Below are 24,176 nucleotides of genomic sequence, written 5' to 3' on the forward strand. Positions count from 1 at the left end.
AGTATTACTCAGCCATAAAAAAGAATGAAATAATGTCATTTGCAGCAACATGGATGGACCTAGAGATTATTATACTAAGCGAAGTAAGTCAGAAAGAGAAAGACAGATATCAGATTTTAGATGGAATCTAAAATATGACACAAATGAACATATCTATGAAACAGAAACAGACTCACAGACATAGAGAACAGACTTGTGGTTGCCAAGGGAGAGGGGGTGGGGTAGGGAAGGATTGGGAGTTTGGGATTAGCAGATGCAAACTACTATATATAGAATGGATAAACAACAAGGTCCTTCTGTATAGCACAGGGAACTAAATATACTCAATATCCTGTGATCAACCATACTGTAAATAAATATGAAAATGAATATATGCATGTATAACTGAAACACTTTGCTGCACAGCAGAATTTAACACAACATTGTAAATCAACTATACTTCAATAAAATTTTTTAAAAATTAGGGGAACTTCCCTGGTGGCCCAGTGGTTAAGAATCCACCTTCCAAGGCAGGGGATGCAGGTTCGATCCCTGGTCGGGGAACTAAGATCCCACATGCCGCGGGGCAACTAAGCCCGCGCGCTGCAACTACTAAGCCCGTGCGCTGCAAATACTGAGCCCGCGTGCCTCAACTAGAGAGCCCGTGTGCCACAAACTACAGAGCCCAGGCGCCACAAAGAAGAGCCCGCACGCTACAACTAAGACCCAATGCAGCCAAAAATAAATTAAAAAGAAAAAAAAAATTAGGGACTTCCCCGGCAGTCCAGTGGTTAACACTCCATGCTTCCAATGCAGGGCGCACGGGTTTGACCCCTGGTTGGGGAACTAAGATCCCACATGCCATGCAGCACAGCCAAAAAATTAAAAATTAGAAAAAACATTAATATACAGACGAAACGTACACAGCACAAGATCAAGAGGTGTCCTAACAGTTTATGAATATAGCCAAATGATGACTAACCAGAATATTCGGTGGAAGGCGTCTTCTGTTTAAGTGCCCAACGGAGGATGCCTTGGGTTCCTCTCTTGTCGTGATAAGTACTTCTGAATTAATTACTTATTGGCTCCCGCTGACCTTCCCAAGCTGCCAGGCCACCCCTTCACTTCACGCAGCCCTTGCTCTGGCTGAACGTACCCCCCTCTGCTGCTCCGTGCTCACGCGCTCACCCGCGAACCAGTGCCCGCGCTGTCCCTCCATCCGAACGCCTCTCTCCGCTGCTCTTTATCCAGCTCCACCAACCACGCGGGGCACAGTTCAAAGGCCACTTCCCCCAGGGGGCCATTCTCATCGCCTTCACTGGAATTAGTGTTTCCCTCCTCAGGACCCCCTGCAGACCCTTCCTGCCATCCTTGTCGGCACTCAGAACTTCCCACCTTGCATTTCAGTTCTTTACGTACGTTCCTTCCATAAACGTGTGAGGCGAGGGACTCTCGTAGTCACCCGTTTCCCTCTCAGCCCACTGATTCTAGATTTAAAGGGGAGCATTTGCAGCGAACCCCGCAGTTCATTTGCCCGACCCCATTATCTCCAGCCCTTCAGCACATGAGACGCAAACAATGACTCCTTGTCGTGTGAGTGACTGAATGGACAAGTCCTCAAGGCTGGGTCCTTGGAACCTGACTCATCGCTTCCCTGGAAATGTTATGGGTTGAACTGTGCCCCTGAAAAGATACATTGAAGTCCTAACCCGGGTACCTGTAAACATGACCTTATTTGGTCAAAGTAGGGTCTTTGCAGTTAAGATGAGGTCACTCGGGTCAGCCTTAATCCAATGACAGGTACTCTTATGAGATGGAAAGTTGGACACAGACACACAGGCAGGGAACGCCTTGTGAAGACACAAGGACGGAGAGACAGAGGGAAGGCAGCCATGTGCAGACGGAGGCAGAGATCGGAGGTAATGCTGCAACGAGCCAAGAAATGCCTGGGGCTCCCAGAAACTAGAAGCCGCAAGGAACCCTCCCCTAGAATCTTCAGAGAGAGCACGGATCTGCCAACACCTTGATTTCAGGCTTGTGGCCTCACTGCGCCACCCAGTTTGGGGCACTTTGATACCGCAGACCTAGGAAACTAATACAAGAGACGACCATCCTAAACACTAGGGAAAAATGAAGAATAAGAAATTTACACCCATAAGGAGGTTTACATATATATATTTGGGGAACAGAGCATAGTAAAGTGCTGAGCAAGAAGACAAAAGAGTCATTTACGGTTAAAAAAGGGAAAAATGAAGTAAGGCCCCCTCTCCTTTAAAAGAACCTCTTTTCAGAAATGCCCCAAATCAATGTGGAAACCACCACTGAGAGCAGATGAAAAGGCAGCCTTGGGAAGAGCCAAAGGAGGGACGGCAGTTCCCTCCACACCTGAGGCTTAGAGACCCAGTTCGCTTAGAGACGCGTCTGAGCCACAGAGCAGCCGTGGATCCTGGCATGTCCTCTCCGGGCCTCAGCCTCCCCAGTGAAATAAATGGGAAAGAACTGATTCACTCTGTTACAAAGCAGAAACTACCACACCACTGTAAAGCAATTATACTCCAATAAAAATGTTAAAAAAAAAAAAAAAGGAAGAAAGTGACAGCTCCTGGGCGGTGCTGCTGGGATTACCGCAAGGTCAGGTGGGCGTGGACCTGGCACACAGCAGGTTCTCCGAACAGTCAACTGGGTTTGAAACGAGGGCATCAGGCAGAAAGAGCTTCACCCTGAAGCTGCCCCTGATTCGGCTCTGCACGTGCCTCCTTTCCAGCTCCTCCTCCCGGCGGGCGTGCCGGGCCCCGCCCTCACACAGCAAGTGAGTACGTACTTCTATCATCGCTGAAACAACAGCTACCACTTCCCGAACACCAGGATGCATCAGGCCCCGGGCTGGGCGGTGTGTGTAGATCCTTCTCTACTGGGTACATGGTTACGGCTCACCTGAGGCCGGCAGGCAGGTACTCTCCCCACTTACAGACAGCAATGTGGGGCTTGGAAAGCAAGAGGCAGAGCAGAGACTGCTGCCTTGGCAACCCGCACAGTCTCCCTCCCACACGGGGTGCCAACCGTCATTACATGCATCCCCCTTGTCAGGTGTCATCGACCCCACAGGGCAGGGGGTGGGTCCCCCAGCACCCAGCCAGGGCCAGGCACAATGAGGGGGCTCAGGTATCATCTGTAGAACAGACTAAGGAACCAGCTGGCCAACCCCCACATTACAGAAACCAGGGCTGACGCCTTCCCAACCCTAGGAAATACTAAGCCTTATCTATTTATCAGGTAAATAGATAAATACCTGAGGTCAGATTGTTTTCCTGTGACTTCCTCCTAAAATAGAAGAGAAAAAAAAAGTGGAATTAGCGGTATTACGTGATGAACTTGACACGTTGCCTCTCTACTGGTTCATATGAACTGACGCCTCAGAATTTTAAGCCACAGGGTCGGCTACTTTCAAAACTGAGCATCATAAAAACCTAATCAGGAAAAGCAGCAAGAGATGTGCTGGTCCTCACGCTGCTCACAGCCTGGAGTCAGCGTGGGCTGTCACTACCTGAGGTATGGCAGCCTCGGAAAGCCATCCTGAAACCAGACGGTTGCTGGTTATTTCCAGAACACCGTGGGTCCCACTCCTGGGGCAAGTGGGCAGGATCTTCACAAGCTTGAGAAAAGGTTTCCGCCGGGACATCCCTGGGCGTCCGGGCCACCGATAGTGGTGGCCATCTCCTCCATCCACTGGGCACCGAAGGCCACTCCGTGCCAGGCGGGTGACGGGAGATGGAAAGCCACCCGGGACCAGGTGCTCCTGGACAGTCCCGATCCAGGGAAGGCAAGAGACGCGTTCAACCAGCGGCAGCCCCGGCGGCAAAGTGCTTTAACAACCTAACAAAATCCAACCTCAGTCCTGGGGAGGAAGTAACCATCAGTCCAGTCCAGCAGCAAATCATGCCCGGTCCACCCCCAGAAAATTCCGGATCCGTCTGTGTCTCTCCCCAGCACCCCCACAATCCAGGCCACAACTGGCTTCCTTGGTCCCATTCTCACCCCATTGCAACACAGACCAATCTTTTCAGACACAAAGCAAATCTTGTCACTCCTCTCATAAGCCCGCAGCAGCTTCCCACTGCACTGAGAACAAACCTAGCAGCCCACCCACGGCCTGCAAGGCTGGCCCAGCGTGACCCGGGACCCCCATGCCTCTCGGGCCCTGTCTCCCAGTACCCTTCCCACCTGTCTTCCCTCTCCAGGCCCCAGCCTCTTTCGGCCCCTCACACCCACCAAGCGGCATCCAGTCTTAAGGCTTTGCTCTTCCCCCACATCTGGCCCTTTCTCAAAGGTCAGCTCCTCAGAGTGGCCTTCCCAACCTCAATCCTCCCCCTTTACGGAGCTGTCGCTTTCCTTCTCCGTGGCGCTCACGTTGTACACAGTTGTTTAGTCGGTACTCAAAGCATGGTCCGCGGACCAGCAGCATCTGCATCACAACCTGGAGCTCGTTAGAAATACAAATCTTCCAGCGCCCGCCATGCGCACACAAGAGTGTACACGTTCAGACTCTTTGGGAGCGGGGTCCGGGAATCTGTGTCTTAACAAGCTCTCAGGCGATTCTTATGCAAGCACAAGTTTGAAAAGACCCGGTCTATGAGACTTCCCTGGTGGTCCAGTGGGTAAGACTCCATGCTCCCAATGCAGGGGGCCCGGGTTCGATCCCTGGTCAGGGAACTAGATCCCGCGTGCCTGCCGCAACTAAGAAGTCCGTACGCTGCAACAAAGATCCCGTGTGCTGCATGCAATGAAGACCTGGCGCAGCCAAAAATAAATAAATTAATTTAATTTAATTTAATTTTTTAAAAAAGGGACTTCCCTGGTGGCGCAGTGGTTAAGAATCCACCTGCCAATGCAGGGGACACGGGTTCGAGCCCTGGTCCAGGAAGATCCCACATGCCGCGGAGCAACTAAGCCCATGCACCACAACTACTGAGCCTGCGCTCTACAGCCCGCGAGCCACAACTATGGAGCCCACGCGCCACAGCTACTGAAGCCTGCATGCCTGGAGCCCGTGCTCCGCAACAAGAGAAGCCACCGCGATGAGAAGCCCGCGCACTGCAACGAAGAGTAGCCCCTGCTCACCCCAACTACAGAAAGCCTGCGCACAGCAACAAAGACCCAACGCAGCCAAAAATAAATAAATTAATTAATTTTTTTAAAAAAGAAAAGACCTGGTCTAGTTCATGTATTTGGTTCCTTGGTGACTATCTGTCTGACACAGATATGTCACACTGTGAGCAGCAGTGCTGTTCCGCTTTATCTCCTCCTGAATCCCCAGCACCCAGAACAGTGTCTAGCAACAGCAGGCTCTCAACCAATATGTGATGAATTAACAAAAATAAAGACGTGAGTTCCCTCCACACACACAATCAAACAAGCACTGTTTGTGCCAAGCAGTGAAGTAGGCGCAGCCCAGCCCTACAGGGGCTGTAAGTCCCAAGGGGGAGACCCTGGAAACAGTCACCCATAAACACTTCCACAGCTTTACCCTGGTGAGAAATAGGAAGCCGGGAATTGAGCTGATTTCCGCTGAGCAAGGGAACACCTTGGGAAATCTCTGTGCCTACAACCCCAGGAGGACAGAATTCTGCCAAGAGGCCTTTTACCTCCTGGAGTTATGACTACTCCCAGACAAAAGTCAGAACCACCTCTGAGGAGAAACAGCAGGGGGCGGCGGGGGTGGGGGGGAAGAACTCACACTCATGGGAGTCACTTCACTCTTCTGGGTCCAGCCATCGGAAAATGGGAGCAGTCTCTGCCCTCATCCCCCTACCCCAGACACTTTGATCACTATCAGTTTCAATAAAGTCCCAGCTAGGCCAGGATCCTTGGACACTTGCATTCTTTTCCAGCTAGTTAAGTCTTTTTTGAAAAGGCAAAAAGAGCCATCTTTAAATAAAGTAACAATATAAATGACGACTTCACATCAGTGCCGTGCAGCATTCGGTCGCAGTTGTGTTGCCCTGTCCGTCTCCTCACCCCCATGCTCCACGTACCTGTTTACCAGTGCCTGTAACTCCCTGAGTGCAGGGCAGGGTCAATCTTTTTGCACTGCCACAACCCAGCACCCAAATGTGCTCATTAAATATTTCCTGAACAAAGAACCGCTTTGCAAACAAACCTCCAAACGGCTTACAACGACCAGATACTTTGAGGTCTAGAATGAATCCCCTGTAATGCCCCAGCTACTCTAGGGGTGTATGACTACCACCATCCCACCCCCTCTACTGATGGGAAAACAGTGCCCCAGAGAGAGGTGAGCAGGGCGGGGAACACTTATCTCCTGTCTCCTGTCCAGAGCTCTAGCCACAGGTACACCGCGCCCTGCAAGATGCCAATAGGAACAATACAGATTGCAAATGAATGAAAAAGCGTAGGAGCAATGAAATTCTGGGATAACCAATAATAAGAAGAATGCAATTACAAGGATCGAGCGGCACAAGTTAAGTCACAGGAACTCGGAGGAGGAAGAGGGGCACAGTGGTCAGCGCAGGCTTCCCGGGGAACGCGAGTCCAGCGAGCAGCATCTAAACCGCACCTTCGCGGCCCCGTAGACCAGGGCCCACAATTGTTCGCGCATGCGCACTCGCCCACCAGCACGGCCACACCCTCGGTCCCCAGAGGCGGCGGCCTCAGCGGCGGGACCTACCTGTGGGCGCACAGTGCGGAGGAACGCCCAGGAGCGCGGAGCACGGCGGCCCCACGCCGCGGTCCGGCCCCGCCTCCAACCCCACTCGGTGCTCAGAGGAGGACGCAAACCGCTACCCGGCGCGGACGGGCTCTACTTCCGGGGCGGCGCCCTGGCAACCGAAGACGCGGCCCTGCCAGCGCCGCGACTACTTCCGGGGTCAGACTTTCCCTGCCGGTCTCTACACCCCTATCCCGGTGGCCCGCTACGCATGGCGCTGAGATCCTACGAGGGAGCCAGCCGTCCACCCCCCGGAGCCTTGCAACCTTCAGGGCCCAGAAATGAGGTTGCGAGGGGTCGGGATAGAGCCTGATAGTGGGAGGTAGAGCGGTATGATGCCGGGGGCCCTCGGTCCAGTCGGCTCTTTATCCCCTCTGCTGCTCAGCTTCAGTATCTGTAAAACTAGGACTGTTCATAGCACCTCCCTCGTAGGGTTTGTTGTAAGGATAAGAAGTTGTGCTCAGCAACTAGTAATCAATAAATGGCCTACTCAAAGGTAACCTCATTGGTGAAGTGTTCCCTGAGCGTGGGACAGGTTTAGTTCCTCAAACTAGATATTTAAAACGCCTTCTGTTAGGAAGAGGCAGCCTAGCCTAGTGAGAAATTTAAAACTGAAGCCAGGGGAATTCCCTGGCGGTCCAGTGGTTAGGACTCCGCGGTTTCACTGCCGAGGGCGCGGGTTCAGTCACTGGTTGGGGAATTAAGATCCCACAAGCCGCGCGCGTGTGGCCAAAAAACCCAGAAAAACAAGCCAGGCCTAGATTGAATCCTCGCTTCAAAATCTACTAGCTTTGTGGCTTTTGGCAGGTCACAGTCACTTCTCCTGCCTCAGTTTCTTGTCTGTAAATGGAACAACAGCACCTATATTGAAGGGTTGTTGGAAAGATTATTTAAAAAAGAAAAGGCACAAATACTAATTGCTCAAATACTTGTTGAATTAATACACAATAAAAGAGCATGTACCCCAGACATCTGTCGGCCATGAAAGTGTACTTGAAGGCGGCATGAAAGAAGAGAAACAGAATTTACATCCCTGCTCTGTTATATTCTAGGTGTCTGGGCATGGGAAAATCCCAGCCTTTTTTTTTTTTTTTTTTAATAAGTTTATTTATTTATTTATTTATTTATTTATGGCTGCATTTGGTCTTTGTTACTGTGCGTGGGCCTTCTCCAGTTGCAGCGAGCGGGGGCCCTCTTCATTGCAGTGCAGGGGTTATCATTGCGGTGGCTTCCCCTGTTGTTGCGGAGCACGGGCTCCAGGTGCGTGGGCCTCAGTAGTTGTGGCACACAGGCCCAGCTACTCCACGGCATGTGGGATCCTCCGGACTGGAGTTCGAACCCACGTCCCATGCATTGACCGGCGGATTCCTAACCACTGTGCCACCAGGGAAGCCTCCAGCCTCTTAATTACAGTTTTTTCATGGAGAAATGGGAATAATGATCTCCATCTCTCAAGGGTGGAAAAGTGTTTAAATTCCTAGGTGAATAGCACCTAGGAAGATGTTTAACATGTCTTACCATGTCCTGCCCCTGTGCAGAGTACATGCCACTCCAAACAGCATCACCAGCAGCCAAAATACCAGAAGACTTAGGTGCAGGCAGTGGGAGGAGACCAACAGCACAAGAGCAAATAGTAGGAAAAATTCTGGCCAATGTGAAGAATTAACTGGGAGCTAGGTAGTCCCAGGAGAAAGACAGGAAACTAAGAATCTCAATGCTAATCTAATCGTGTAAATCTAGTTAAGTCTTTAAGGACTTTCCATTGCCATCAAGATAACATTCAGATTCCTTAATATGTTATTAGTTTTAATGTAGTTAAAATCTGTTAACCTTTTTCCTGTATAGTATCTCAGTTTCCTGTTGGGCCTAGCCTAGAAAGATCCATCTTCACAAGTTGTAAAAACGTAACTTATAAGAGGCCAAAAATACAATCAACTAAGTTAAATGATAAACTGAAAATGTGTCCATCATCTGACAAAGCATTAGTTAATATCCACAATATACAAAGAGTTTGCACAAGCCAATAAGAAAAAAATACAAAAATTGGCAGAAGAGTTGGAACCACAAATTCCAGAGCAGAAGGATAAAGCAAGATGGTAAGTAAAAATATGAAAATATGCCCAAGTCACTAAAAATTAAGGATATTAAAATGTTTAATGAGGTATTTTTTACTGACAAAATTGGCAAAAATTTAAGATATAGTTACAACTAATGTTAGAAAGGATATGGGAAAAAGCACTCACATCCACTGCTAATAGAAGTGAATATTAGCATAGCTTTTAGAAGGCTGGCAATTTGGCAATATTCATCAGACTTTTAATACACGTTTAATTATATACTCTTTAACCTATAAATTCCAGTTTTAGGAGTTTATTCTATAGAAATTCTCTCACAGGTAAACAAAGATATGTGTACAATAGCATTTAAAGCAGTATTATTTCTAATAATTAAAAATTGGGGGCTTCCCTGGTGGCGCAGTGGTTGAGAATCTACCTGCCAATGCAGGGGACACGGGTTCGAGCCCTGGTCTGGGAAGATCCCACATGCCTCGGAGCAACTAGGCCCGTGAGCCACAACTGCTGAGCCTGCGCGTCTGGAGCCTGTGCTCCGCAACAAGAGAGGCTGTGATAGTGAGAGGCCCGCGCACCGCGATGAAGAGTGGCCCCCACTTGCCGCAACTAGAGAAAGCCCTCGCACAGAAACGAAGACCCAACACAGCCATAAATAAAAATAAATAAATAATTAATTTAAAAAAATTGGAAAAAATATAAATGCTTTTTAGCAGAAGTCTTATTGGCTAAATTAAAGTTCATCAATTTAATGAAATAGTATTGACCTATTCAAAGGGATAAAGTGGATCTACGTATGCTGACCTGGAAACATATACATAATATATTAAATGAAAAGTGCAAATTACACAACTTTGTATAGTATGATTTTTAAAATCATTAATATGTATATGCATTAAATATAATTTAAGAGGCATAAAAAAAGCCTGAAAAAAGATATGCAGTTACTGTTAAGAGTCATTCTTTTCAGGAGTTGGAATAGAAAGTACTTTCTCGGGCTTCCCTGGTGGCGCAGTGGTTGAGAATCTGCCTGCCAGTGCAGGGGACACGGGTTCGAGCGCTGGTCTGGGAAGATCCCACATGCCGCGGAGCAACTGGGCCCGTGAGCCACAATTACTGAGCCTGCGCGTCTGGAGCCTGTGCTCCGCAACAAGAGAGGCCGCGGTAGTGAGAGGCCCGCGCACCGCGATGAAGAGTGGCCCCCGCTTGCCACAACTAGAGAAAGCCCTCGCACAGAAACGAAGACCCAACACAGCCATAAATAAAATAAATAAATAAATAAAATTTGAAAAAAGAAAATGCTCCCTATTTCACTTACAAAATTAATTAAAAAAAAAAAAAGAAAGTACTTTCTCTTCTTATAGCCTATATTTTTTATTGTCTGAATTTTTTAGTAGCACAAAAGTATTATTTTCTAATTTTTTAAAGCTTCAGTAAAGTAAAGTTAAAAAACAAACTTTTGGAACTTCCATGGTGGTCAGTGGTTAAGAATCTTCCTTCCAATGCAGGGGATGCAGGTTCAGTCCCTGGTCGGGGAACTAAGATCCTGCATGCTGAGGGGCAACTAAGCCCGTGCACCACAACTAGTGAGCCCACATGCTCTGGAGCCCGTGCACCACAACTAGAGAGAAACCTGTTTCGCAATGAAGAGCCCACCTGCCGCAACTAAAATAAAAATAAATAATAAATAAATAAATAATAAAAATAAATATTTTTAAAAATTAAAAAAATAAAATAAATAACTTTTTTCCATTTTGAAACAGCTGACTGAACATCTTTTCACACCCCAAATCTCACTGAAAAGGCAGAAGAAGAAATAGAAAAATACAACAGAAGATTAACTATCCAGGAATCTGAATACCAAAAACATCCAAATAAAGGAATTTCTCTAAAAGGTTTTGTTTTAAGATCATCTGTTTCTGGGAATTCTCTGGTGGTCCAGTGGTTAGGACTCGGTGCTTTCACTGCTGGGGCCGGGTTTCCATCCCTGGTTGGGGAGCTAAGATCCCGCAAGCCCCGAGGCACGGCCAAAAAAAAAAAATCATCTGTTCCTAGATCATGCCTTTGTGGCTATTGAGGATCCGTTTGCCATGCTGTGTTATCACTGGTGTTCTTAGCTCCACCAGGCAGGCAAGAGGGATTGCTCATATGGGGCAGTCCCATCTTCCTCACATGGGGAGAAGGACTCAGGCACAAGGGGAGATGTCACCTGGGGGTATCACAGCACAAGTTATGGCAGATCCCAGTTTATACGTTTTGAAGGATAACCATTGTATAAAGTACTGAACTGCAATTGTGCAAATATACGTTGGTTGTTAAATTCTTTTCAAAGACATGTCTCCCTTTTGGTGTTAGGTTAGTTGAACTAAAGGAATAGTCTTAATCCACTTTCCAGATTTGGTTTTCTGCATAAGTGATCATCTGCTGGAAATCCGTGACCTAGTTGGAAGACTAGGAGAAATACTCCCTATAGACAAAACAGTGAGGAATTCCTGGAAGATGAGATAAGAACAGATAAATGGGCAACCCCAGTAAAAATGAGGACAAATGCTCCCCACCACGCAAAAGAGAGAAGTTCCCCCCAAAATTAGTTTTCTGAACAAAACTCTGAAATTACCCTGAGATAAGAAACAGTGACACGGACAGTTGGCCAGAAAATTAAGTAAGGTAATCACTGGTCGGTCTCCTTAGAGAGCAGACAGTCCTCTGACATTTAGGATAAAGCCGTGCGTCTTAGTCCGTTTGGGCTGCTAGAACAAAAACACCAGCGACTGGGTGCCTTCTAAACAACACATGTATTTCTCGCAGTTCTGGCGCCAGCAGATTCGGTGTCTGGTGAGGGCTTGCTTCCTGATTCATGGATAATCATCTTGCTGAGTCCCCACATGGCAGAAGGAGTGAGGGAGCTCTCTAGCGTCTCATACAGGCACTAATCCCATTCATGAGGGCTCCACCCTCATGACCTAATCACCTCCCTAAGGCCCACCTCCTAATACCATCACATTGGGGATTAGGATTTCAGCACAGGAATGAGAGGGTGGGGGTCGGGGGTGAGGGGAGACATAAACATTCAGTTCAGTCCGTGAACCTTGAGAATAGTTCATAAAAGAGAGCGTTCAGACACTCAGCCAAAAACATTGAAGACCAAGATCATTCAAGAAAGGCACAAAATTCAGCAAAAGGAAAACTGAATGCCAAGGAAACAGTTAACACAGTTAAAATACTAGATCAAGAGTCAGCAAACCACTGGCCAAATCCAGCCCCCTACCTGCTCCAGAAAGCAAAGAATGATTTTTACTTGTGACCGCTTGCAGCCGATTGCAGCCGGTTGTTAGGGAACACGCTAACTTCGGACCCCAATTAAGTGAAATTATCTCCCCTCCTGCCCCCCAAAGAAATCCATTCTTCTCATTAGTAGACCTGTATTACAAAAAAATATATACTCAATTGTTATTATATTTTTATTTCATCAGTTAAAAAGTTGTGATTTTTTTTTAAAAAAGCAATGAAAAGCTAGCAAGAATATCAAATAAAACTTACATTAAGCAAGAAAAATAAATAAATAAAAATTAAAAAGTTGTGAAAATGTGTGGAACTTTTAAGTGGCAGAGCCTGGATTTGAACCTAGGAAACCTGATCGTTCACACTACTGCCTCCCTGAAAAACAAAGAGCCGCCTTCTGGAGAGACGACTGCACTTTCAAGGTGATGCTCTGAGCTTTGCTTGCGGGCATCCCAGGAACCTCCGCACAACCCCTCCCTGGCCCGTCGAGCTCTTTGCGCCCATCATTATTTACGTTTAGCGCCATCTAGTGGAGCCAGCGCTAATCTGGAGCCCGACTGGCCAGGTTCACACCCCACTGCTGCCACTGGTCCCTCCTTGGTTCCAGGCCTCAGTCCTTAAACCCAGAATGTGAATGAGAACGGGAGGATCACAGATGGTGTGTTTACCGCTGGCTCATAGTAGGTGTTCAATAAACACTGTTTCCCGGATGAGACATTCTTTCGATGGCTGGTTTCTGAGGCTGGTTCCTTGGGGCCACGGTCTGCCGGGGGGGGGGGGGGGGGGAGGGGCGGGGAGACTTGAGATACCAACTCGGGGATGGTCGGGGCCCCATCTTGGGGTGATCCGGCCCAGCCCCTTACCAGCCTCTGCTGTCTGTGGCCCTCTCCTCCCTTGGCAGGTGGCCCCACTGCTCCTCAACCCCCAGGGAGGGGTGCTGTTGTCACGTGGCCCCCATACCCTTCTCCACCCCCAACACGGCACATCCTTCACCCGCTCTTTCTGAACGAGGTTAATGGCAAGGTCTGTCCAGGTGTCTTTTTCACTAAGAACCACCAGCCTCCCATTGGCTGAGGGGCAGAACCAGCTACATAATTTGTAGGACGCCATGCAAAACGAAAATGCGGGTACCCTTGTTCAAAAATTATTAGGAATTTCAACACAGCTACAGCAGCTCTAAACAAGTGAGGGACTGATCTGAGCTCAGGGGCCCTGTACGGCTGCCCAGGTTGCAGGCCCATGAAGCCCGCCCCTACTTTGTGCAGGACACCACCCTAAGACCTTAGCCGGAAATCCCCTCATTACACCCTCTCAAGGACCCTGCCTGGTGAGTAGTGTTATCTCATATTTTTTTTTAATGTGGCAAGATACACACAACATAACATTTATTATATTAACCATTTTAAAGTGTACAGTTCAGTAGTGTGATAAAGTATATTCACGTTGTTGCGTAACCAATCTTTAGAACTTAATCATCTTGCAAAACTGAAACTTTTCTCACTAAACACTAACTCCCCATTCCCCTCCCCCCAGCCCTGTTGACCACCATTCTACTTTCTGTCTCTATGAATCTGACTACTTCAGGTGCCTCACATAAGTGAAAACATTCAGAATTTGTCTATTTGTGACTGGCTTATTTCACTTAGCATAATGTCCTCAAGTTTCATCCCTGTTGTAGCATGTGTCAGAATGTTTTTCCTCTTTAAGGCTGAATAATACTCCATTGTATGTATTTATCATTTTGTTCATTCATTCATCAGTCAATGGACATGTATTTGAGTTGTTCCCACCTTTTGGCCATTGTGAATAACTCTGAACATGGGTGTTCAAATATCTGTTCAAGAGTCTGCTTTCAGTTTTTTTGGATATATTCTCAGAAGTGGGCTTGCTGGATCCTATGATAATTCTGTGTTTCGTTTTTTGAGGGGTGTCTACACCATTTTAAGTTTTGAGGCACTTTATTTAAAAAAAGTTGGTACTCAAGTACATAAATGAATAAGAACTTAAAACTCATCATATGGGAATTCCCTGGTGGTTCAGTGGTTAGGACTCCGTGCTTACACTGACGAGGACCTGGGTTCGATCCCTGGTCGGGGAACTAAGATCCCACAAGCTGCGTGGCTCGGCCAAAAAAGAAAAAAAGTAAAATTCATCATACATTTATTTCATTTTTCAGTTTGACCTTCTAGTAAATCTTTAGCATCACTGATTTGGGGCTGCTATATAAGGAGATCCCCCCTTGTTGTGTGATTTAAAAGCATAGCTCGTTAATAAACATTTCTTATTTTTCCTTTATTGGCAGTAGGGCTTACACTAATTACCATGCTAATGCTGCTTCCCATTTTGTCATTTTGGGTTCAAACCCACCTCTGTAATAGCCACCACAGAAGGCACATTTTGGTAGACTTTGAAAAACTTGTTTTACTTGAGGCTCCATGTGTTCCCTGGCTTGCAAAGCACAAGACAGCCGGCAAATCCTGCAGCAGCAGTGGCCAGTCCAAATGCTACCACTGTACTGGCCGTGGCTCCCGCTCGGCTCCCCTGGCTCCACCCGGAGCGAGGTTCATCCCAGCCCAGAGGCCTCGACCACCCTGGCTACAGCATTTTATACCCCCGCCAACAGGGCACAAGGGTTCCAATCTCTCCACGTCCTCACCAATACTTATTTCCTGTTGTTGGGTTTGTTTATTTATTTATTTAAATAGCAGGGATCCTAATGGGTGTGATATCCCCACTCTTTAATATGGTATCTGGAAAAAAAAATGGAATCTGAGGCTTGAAGGCACTAATTAACTTGCCCAAGGCCATGACGCCCATTAATATTATCAATCCATCTGTGACTGGCACTGAATGACCTGCCTGACTCATGCTGCCTCCAAGGGCGGCTTGCCATTGTCAAGGTGCCAGCCAGAACCATTCAAGGATTTTGATGGAGCCCCAGACCAGTTCCCTGAGGCCATGACGAACCTGCGATGGCGCCCAGCATTACTACAGAACCAGCACCAACCCACCACCCTGCTTAGGCTCAAGCCAGCCGGCTGGCCCTGCCCTGCAGGTACACAGACCCCTGCTCCCCCCACCTCACTGGGGTCCCTAATACCCTCACCCCGGGCCCTTGCTGCGTGAGGCCAGAAGGCCAGAACCACGATCCAGACCGAGCATCCGCTAAGGATTGAGGAAGGAACTGGACACTGGAGCCCAGCTCTGGTTTTGTCACAGCCATTTCTGGCCCCAGGGTGAGGGTGTGGGGAGGCAGGCTGCCTGGCCTGGGGCCAAAAGAGTAGAGTCCCTCAGAAATGGGTGAAATGGGGGTTTCCCCGGTGGCGCAGCGGTTAAGAATCCGCCTGCCAATGCAGGGGACACGGGTTCGAGCCCTGGTCCGGGAAGATCCCACATGCCGCGGAGCAACTAAGCCTGTGCGCCACAACTGCTGAGCCTGTGCTCTAGAGCCCGCGAGCCATAACTACTGAGCCTGTGTGCCACAAGTAGAGCCTGCGTGCCCGCGCACCTAGAGCCCGTGCTCCGCAGTGAGAGAGAAGCCCACGCACCACAACAAAGAGTAGCCCCTGCTCTCCGCAATCAGAGAAAGCCCGCGTGCAGCAACGAAGACCCAACACAGCCACAAATAAAAATAAATAAATTGAAAACAAAAAAACCAGAAACGGGTGAAAAGGGAATTCCCTGGTGGTCCAGTGGTTAGGACTCCATGCTCTCACTGCCGAGGGCCTGGGTTCAATCCCTGGTCGGGGAACTAAGATCCCATAAATTGCACAGCATGGCCGAAGGAAAGCAAAACGGAACGGGTGAGAACAGAGCCTCTTGGGAAAACCCCTCAGGAGTAGTATCTTCCCTGATACTGTGGTTGCCCGAGAGTGGGTTGTGAGCTCTGCTGAGAAGGCAGGACCAGCATTAGAAAAGGAACATTGTCATGATCATTTGAAAGGTAATTACGGGGCCCTTACCCCAAGCTTGGCTTCCGTGGGACACACACAGGTCCCTCGGGGGAGAGGGACCATCAGCGCATAAGAGAAGAAGTACTTATGTACCATCTGCGGACAAGAAATACACACGGGCCCCATGGGGCCGGTGATTTCTGACCTCTGCAGCCTGTTCCGGCCTCCTCCACTTCACTCCTTTGTCTATAAGCTTCTTCTGTCACTTCCTCTTTCTCTCCTCCCTTTTATTTGTTTGCCTCACCAGCATGGCTTGCGGGATCTTAGTTCCCCAACCAGGGATCGAACCCGTGCCCCCTGCAGTGGAAGCGCAGACTCTTAACCCCTGGACCACCAGGGAAGTCCCATCTCTCCTCCCTGTTCTTCAAAATCGGTGGTGAGTCTACCCCGGGCCAGGCCCCTTGTACGCTTGTCCTTCCCCTCATCCTCCGCCACGCTGCTCCCCACTCAGGCAGAAAACACAACCCCGAGCACCTTGGTTTCCCATTTCGTGCCCGTGTCCCAGGCCTGGCCCTGATACGCCCTGTGGTCCTGTCCAGAAGCCCGGGCTGCGGGGCCGGGGCCCAGGCTCCCCATCCAGCCCCCAAGCCAGGGCTGGCACAGGGTAGCTGAAAGAGGGGTAAATCTGCAAGCAGGTGCCGGGGGACACATGGCCGCTTCAGGCTTCAGCCGTGTCCCAGCTACACGCCCCAGGCGGCTCACGGACCCAGCAGAGGGAGGAGAGAATCCCCAGGGCTCTGAGGCTGAGAGGGAGTTCAGAAGTCAGAATGCCTGTCACCGCACAGAGTGGACGCACAGACAGCTTCTGGAAAGAGCCTTCCATGCCCAGAGCCGGTGGGCGGGTGAGGGCGGCTCCTCAAAGAGCAGCCGCCTGGGCTGGGGGGGCGCTTCTGCAGGGCCCAGCTCTCAGTCCCCTCCCTTCTCATCCCTTCTGTGCCCACGGGAGCTCTCCCTTGGTCTTCATGCTGCGCTCCCCCCACTGTCCCCCAGCCGGGCTCCCAGGTGTTCAGGCCTTCTGCCAGGTAGCGCCCAGTAGGTGTTCAGTCAGTGATAGAGGAAGGAGCCGCCCCACCACAGGCTGTGGCTTTGGACGCCTAACCTCGGGGTGTTGGTGCGGGTCCCTCCTCTTTCAGATGGAGTTACTAGTAGGTAACAGAACCAGCTTAGGGGGATGGGCGCCGTGAGGATTAACGCAGGGCAGGATATCGAGGACAGTTCAGGCACAGAGGGCGCTTTCTATCGTTATTGTTGTTGTTATTGCTATTCATCATTAATGAAAAAGAGGCCCTCAGATGAGGATCACATGCTCTGTGTGTGTGTGTGTGTGTGTGTGTGTGTGTGTGTGTGTGTGTGTGTGTGTTCACCCACAGCAGGACCCAGGTTTGGAGAGTTGGGATGAGTGTCTGGGAGGGAAGGGACTAGAGTCTAGACCTTCTCTACCAGACAGATCTCAGATTCCTGGAGAATCTGCCCTTCCCTCCCTCCCAACCCCTGCAAAAGGCCCCCAGCACAGACACAGAAGCCCCCGAGGGAGACCGGGCTGATCTTCCCAAGACTCAGGGTCCTGCACGCCCCCCATGCCCAGTGCCCAGTGAGGCTCAGGAATCGAGCCCTTGCAGACACTCTTGCCTCAGCCTCCTCCATATGGCCCAGGCGAGGGCCACTGAAGGATGGAGGGAGCTGGCAGCTGCCAGAGGGATCTGAGCCCAGGTCTGGGGCACTCCGCCTCTGGGGCTCTTTCTTCCATAGTAGCTGGCGGCAGGGGGACTGTGGACAGACAGTTCTGTGAACTGTGGAGGCTGAGAAGTGGGGATACAGGTAAGGGAGGCTCAGGGAGCCCATCTTCTGGGGCCGACCAGGACCAGTCCCGTGTCTGCCTCCTCTGCCTGCCTGTGTCTGCTCATCTCTGTGCCCCATGGAAGGTGACCAGTAAGAACTGGGAAGAAAAGGCCTGAACCCTGATCCTTTTCTTCAGATCTGAGCTCGGTCCTACAGTTTCCTTTCTGGGCCTCGGTTTCACATCCCGGAGTGTCTGTGCACGTGGCCTTGCAGCACTGCCACTGGAATTCAACAAACTGTGCAAGGTGCACGGACCCGGATTTATTTATTTATTTATTTTTAAAAAATCTTTCTTTCCTCTTTCTTTCTTTCCTTTTCTTTCTTTCTTTCTTCCTTCCTTCCTTCCTTCCTTCCTTCCTTCCTTCCTTCCTTCCTTCCTTTCTTTCTTTCTTTCTTTCTCTTTCTTTCTTTCTTTCTTTCTTTCTTTCTTTCTTTCTTTCTTTCTTTCTTTCTTTCTTTCTCTCTCTCTCTCTCTCTCTCTCTCTCTCTCTCTCTCTCTCTCTCTCTCTCTCTTCTCTCTTTCTTTCTTTCTTTCTTTCTTTCTCTCTCCCTCTCTCTCTCTGCACTGGGTCTTAGTTGCGGCACCCAGGATCTTCATTGCTGTGGCATGCGGATTTCTTAGTTGCAGCATGCCTGCAGGATCTAGTTCCCCGACCAGGGATTGAACCTGGGCCCCCGGCACTGGGAGCGCAGAGTCTTACCCACTGGACCACCAGGGAAGTCCCCGGACCCGAATGTAATATGCCCTCGTCCCTCCCTCTGGCCCAGCACACCACATGCTTTACCCCCGCTCCCCGAAACTGTACCACTGGCCGCTGTTTATAGACTGAGGGTGTGGGGAGGAAAACATCTGGAGGTGGCCGACAGGGAGGGCTGGTGTTGGTAAGGAGGTCATAGAAAAGTTCCTGCCAATGAATTAAGCTACCCAGCCTCCCATGGGAACATGAGAACGGAGACCCAGCTCACACCAGGGTCTCCGCATCGTCCCTCTGTGGCCTTGGAGGCTGACACCGTTATCCCTGTTCAGCACAGATGGCACCTGAGGCTCATGGAGGCAAGGAGGCTGGCCCAGGCCCCTCAGTTCTCCTGGGGCCCACACAGACCTGGGCCACGTCCCATAGAAAATTCGCAGGGCCATTCTGGCCCAGGCAGACATTTGGTCCTGAAAGGGCTGCACTAGGTTTCATTTCTTCCCTCAGATGCAACAATCCCACCCTCAAAGGCACTGGGGTGTCAGAGGACTCAGACCTCTACGCCATTGGCTGAATAGTTTTTCCCAATTCCAACCACTCCTCTAGAAGCTGAGTCCCCTGAGGGCAGAGGCTTTGGACACCCTCTGTTGTCCCCAGAGTCATGCTGCCCAGGGGAGATGCCAAGGGGAGCTGGGAATGAACGAATGAGGGACCTTGAAGCTGGACGTCAGTCACACCTGAGTTCAGATTGGAGTTTTATGGTAGACCCGGCCTGCGGCTGAGCCTGTCAGCTTGCTCATCTGGGAATTGGGCTCATAAAACACGCTTCCCCAGATTATAGAAAAAAGAAATAAATGCTGCAAGGGCTTCACAGGCTGTGCACACCAGCCCAACACAGGCAGCTAAGCATCTGTTTCCAACCTCGACCAGGTTCCAAGCCGGGGCCTCCTCTCCAGAATTCTCCTTCCCCTGAAGCGCATTCGACTCACTGAGGGCTCAGCCCAGTCCTTGCGGGGACAAGTATGTCCTGCCACCTGGCTGGGCTAGAAGCTCCCTCCCTTCCGAGGCCAAGGGCCAGACTAGCCTTTTCTGTCAAACGCCCACACTTTAGCTTTCCGATCTCCACACCTTTGCTCACGCTATCCCTTCTGCCCAGAATGTCCTTATGTGAAATATCTGGGTCAGAGAACACGTGCATCTGGCATGTTTTGAGACGCTTACCAAGCTGCCCTCCTAAGAGGCTGCATCCACGTGTATTCCCAAGAAGTGCCCAAGAAGACAGGGTCCCCACAGCTTTGCCAGCGCTGTGTGTTATCAAAGGCTTAGATGTTGGACAGTATCATTACTGCTTTATTTGCACTTCTTTTGTTATTAGTGGGGACATGGGAATACATACACTTCCTCAGAAAAAAGGACAAGGCTTCAGATTTTTTTTTTTTTGCCTCACATTACAGCTTGCGAGATCTTAGTTCCCCGCCCAGGGATTGAACCTGCAACCACGGCAGCGAAAGCACAAAGTCTTAATCACTGGGCTGTCAGGGAATTCCCCTGAAGAATTTTAAGTAAAAGGAAATTGTTTCCTGGAAATTCCTTAGCAGTCCAGTAGTTAGGACTCCACACTCTCACTGCCAAGAACCCAGGTTCCACCCCTGGTTGGGGAACTAAAATCCCACAAGCCGCACAGTGAGGCCAAAAAAAAGAAAAGAAACGAAAGAAAGAAATTACTTCCTGTGAGAGAAACCATCCCCAAATGCTGTCTCCCTCGTTCTTCCAAGCAGGAGAAGGGAAGTTGAGAGAGTGGTGATTAGCAGTCATGAGACAGGGAAACCCAGGGCCTGGAATGAGAAACTGGCTCCTAAGTCGGGTGCACCATTTCACCTGCCTGGCCTCAGTTTCCTCCTCTGTAAAGTGGGACCTTCAGTTCTTAGCCTGGAGGGTTGTTGTGAAGATGAAACGGGATGGCGAAGGGGAAATTCACTCATCTGTGAAACAGATGGCTACTGAGGGCCCAGCATGTGGGGTGCAGAGCGGTGAAAACGTACACGGCCTCCCGTCTCGGGGTACAGACCAGGTCTTCCTAGGGGCTTCCTCCCCCAGAGCAGAGGTGCGGACAGCAGCGGCCGCTGACACCACGGCCAGCCGTCCCTGTTGAGTGCCGGCTGAGGGAGCTGCTAGGACTGCTGTTATTGTTTTGAAAAAATCTGCTATCATGCTGATAAACTCGACTGTCAGAAGGGATGTTATTTCTGGGTGAAAGGAGATTCTGCAGGACTGGGGCTCCTTCCTGCCGGCACCCACGTGGGCCTCGTCCCTCCCGCCAGACCCAACTTGAGCGATAACCTGGGGCCTTGAGGCTGCTCCTGGCGGGGCACAATGGTGGCCATCACTGCAGGATGTCCACAGCCTGCTGTCCAGGGCCTCTACAATGCTTCAGGAGCAGATATCACCCCCTCCCTGACCCCGGATTCCTGGAATTGTCTGACCGAGCGGAGGCTGTTCTCTGTCCCCCTGACAGGTTGCATGAGATTAGGTTATTTTGGTCACACGGGCCATTTAGTCTTTTGGCCCTAGCGCGTGTCTATTAAATTGGCGTGGCTCTGAGCTGAGCGACCTGGCTGGTTAAGCCTCGTAATCTGCTCTGAAACATGCTGCTTCTGTTTCCAGTTGTGATAGTCCCCTTGTCACCAGCACAGCTGGCCTCTCCGGCTCCACCGTGGGCTCAGCCTGCCAAGGACCCCTGGGAGCTGTAAAACTGGGTCTTGGTTAAAATCCTCACTCCTGGCTGTCTCAGGTCCGGTCATTGTGCTTTGTTTTATTACACTTTAGTTTGTAGTATCACGTTTTCATTCACATACCCAAAAGTGCACAGATCTGAAGCATTCCCCTCAGTGCATATTTACATGTGTAGGTACCCCTGCGACCACCATGCACATCAGTCCAGAAAGTTCCCTCATGTCCCTTTCCAGTCAATACCCATCCCACCTCGAGAGGTGGCCACTAGTCTCACCTCCATCATGAGGATTAGTTTTGCCTGTTCTTGAACTTCATATAAATGGATTCATACGGTATGTTCTCTCTTGGGTCTGGCTTCTTTCACTGTTAAAAACTTACTGTTTTGGGAATTCCCTGGCGGTCCAGTGGTTAGGACTCGGCGATTTCACTGCCGAGGGCGCGGGTTCGATCCCTGGTTGGGGAACTAAGATACCGCAAGCCGCGCACGGCGAGTCCAAAAATTAAAAAAAAAAAAAAGTTGCTGTTTTATGACCGGAAACATAATACATGTTTATGGCAAAAGTTACAAGTAACGTACAAGAGAAAGAAAAGACCAGTGAGTGATATCCACACCTGTTACCCAACCTTGACCTTCTCGTGTGTTCCTTACAGAACTTTCAAGGCAAATGAAACATATTCTTCTACGTAAATCAATTCACATTATACTTATTCTACAACCTTTTTGTCTCATTTAACACAGCACAGGTACAGATGTCTTTCCGTGTAAGTACATGGGGGTCTACCTCAGACTTTCACGTTATAGTCATTAGAAACAAGTCCCCAGGGAATTCCCTGGTGGTCCGGTGGTTAAGACTCTGCACTTCCGCTGCAGGGGGCACGGGTTTGATCCCTGGTTGGGGAACCAAGATCCTGCAAGCCGTGTGGTATGGCAAAAAAAAAAAAAAAAAAAAAAGAGTCCCCAGATCTGGCCCACATTCAAGAACAGAGCTGCCATCAGCTGAGATGGGGAGACTGTGGGAGATGTAAGTTTGGGGGAGACGAGTTTAATTTGGCTGCATTGGCCTGAAGTGCCTCTTACATATCAGGTGGGGAGATGGAGGAGCTTCTTTGAGGTCTGTTGGTTGCCCACTTCTGTTCTCCACTGGCTTTCCTGGGGGCCTTAGCCGTCTGTTTCCAGGCCCCTTGGTCCCAGCTCCTGGCGGCGCTCTGCTCCTGGCTGGCGCTGTGGCCTCCCTCCAAGGCCAGAGGCTCTCCTGCATCAGGTGCCCCCGCCAGCTTCTCATGTTCAGAGGCCCTCTGAGCCGGCCCGAGGCTAGAAGGGGCCCAGGAGTTCAGCTGCCTGGAGTTTGGGCAGCGCTGCTGGCCTTGGGCCAGCTCATTACAAGGGGTTTGCAACAAGCAGAAAATTTTAAGGGGCCAGAGGGGCAGAAATCCATCTGCCTATTCATGGCTGTGAGGAGGCTCCTGCCAAAGCTTTGTGGGGGGGGGGGGAATTGAGGGAAAAGGTGGCTGGGGTAACTCTCTTCTCTGGGTTTCCAAGATGTTATTCAAGCTGCCAAGAACCAGCCTTGACTTTCAAAAATCATCTTACTGCCACTGACTCTTGTCCCCAGGGGCCTCCCCGGGTGACACCCAGGGACCCCAACCCACTTCTGACTTCCTCTCCATCTCCACTGCCCCTCGGCCGGAGACCCACCACACACCAGGGTTCAGTCCTTGGCCTTGACCTCGGTCACCCCTGCAGTCCCTGGGAGTTCTCAGAGAGGCCGAGCGCCCTCAGCTGTCACACAGCCTGGACTCCGGACCCTGGAGCCTGGGATCCTCGTGGCTACACCGGTCACACAGCCTTGCCTGGCCCTGTGTAGAGTCAGCCTACACCTGCCTGGCAGCAAGTCTAGGCAGGGCTGGCCTGATCCAGGTCTCTGAACCCAATGCCCAGGGGAAACTGAGCCGTGCAAAGGTTCAGCTCCCCCGCCCGGGACCACCATCACCAGACTCCGGGAGGGACCAACCCCCATGGGCTCCGTGTGAATCCCCCCACCTTCCCTCACAGCTCCAGGGACAAGCGTGTAAACGCACACCCTCACCCCTACGTGGGGTCCTACAAGGAGCAGCATGACCTTCCGCTCACACGCCTTGCTAAAGAAGAAAAGGAAGCTGTGAGCAATTTAAAAATGCCGTTCAAGGGGGAGAACTGTCTGCGCGTCTGAAAAACGAGGGAGGGACAGAGGGAGGGAACGGACCAAAAACAGACGAGCGTGTTGGCCCCAGAATGCTCACCCTCGTGCATTTACTTGCTCTGCAGGTATTTACGGAGCACCTACTACATGAGCTGTGAACAAGCCAAGTCTGGCTTAGCCTCAGTGGGGGGCAGGGAGTCAGGCAATAGACGAGTAAACAGGTAGATACATGTGCAAAGAGCAGAAGGAGCTGTGAAGGAAGATAAAGCAAGCGAGGGAAGAAGGGGAGCAGTAGCCCCACCAAGCACTGGGTGACCCGAACAGTCATGATGTATGAGTTCGGTGTCACCATCCCCGTTCCCCAGAAAGTGAGGGAAAGTGGAGCTCTGATGCATTAGGCCAGGGAAGGGAAGGTCCCATCTCTCATCCCTCAGCATCCACACCTCTCTACCCTGCAGCTCAGCTGGCCTCTCTGAGCCTCAGTCTTCTTACCTGTAAAATGGGGATGTAATAAGGTTCCCAGAGGCTTCACGACAGCTCTGTCCACAGAGGGCCTCACTAACTGGAGGACAGTGAGTATGGTTGGGTGTGGAACACAAAATAAAGGAGGAGCAGCTTTGGGGGAGGGGCAACCTGGGCACTGTTACCAGTTGGATGGAGGCTGGGGCGTCCCCGTTCAGGAGCCCTGGGCATTCTCGGAGACTCCGGGGCATCATTTCCCCTCT

The 24,176-nt window shown here is 50.4% G+C and overlaps 1 protein-coding gene and 1 pseudogene across 5 annotated transcripts in view; both read right to left on the minus strand.

The window, feature by feature from the left end:
- The window catches only part of TTLL1 (TTL family tubulin polyglutamylase complex subunit L1), a 43,610-nt gene extending 36,801 nt beyond the window's left edge, over positions 1-6,809 (minus strand). For 3 of the 5 annotated variants that reach the window (XM_068561002.1, XM_068560999.1, XM_068561000.1), the window contains exons 1-2: positions 6,665-6,809; positions 3,269-3,300 (exon numbers count right to left, since the gene is read on the minus strand). The gene's annotated coding sequence lies outside the window, so the exon portion shown is untranslated. Of the gene's footprint in view, positions 1-3,268; positions 3,301-6,439; positions 6,569-6,664 lie in introns of those variants that run through there. The other 2 variants (XM_068561003.1, XM_068561001.1) reach the window with 1 other exon arrangement.
- A 7,410-nt stretch (positions 6,810-14,219) lies between these two features.
- On the minus strand, positions 14,220-24,167 carry LOC137775873 (mitochondrial import inner membrane translocase subunit TIM14-like; annotated as a pseudogene).
- Positions 24,168-24,176: the final 9 nt, after the last annotated feature.

Source organism: Eschrichtius robustus, chromosome 13 (assembly GCF_028021215.1).
Source record: "Eschrichtius robustus isolate mEscRob2 chromosome 13, mEscRob2.pri, whole genome shotgun sequence".
In the NCBI taxonomy this organism is placed as follows: Eukaryota; Metazoa; Chordata; class Mammalia; order Artiodactyla; family Eschrichtiidae; genus Eschrichtius; species Eschrichtius robustus.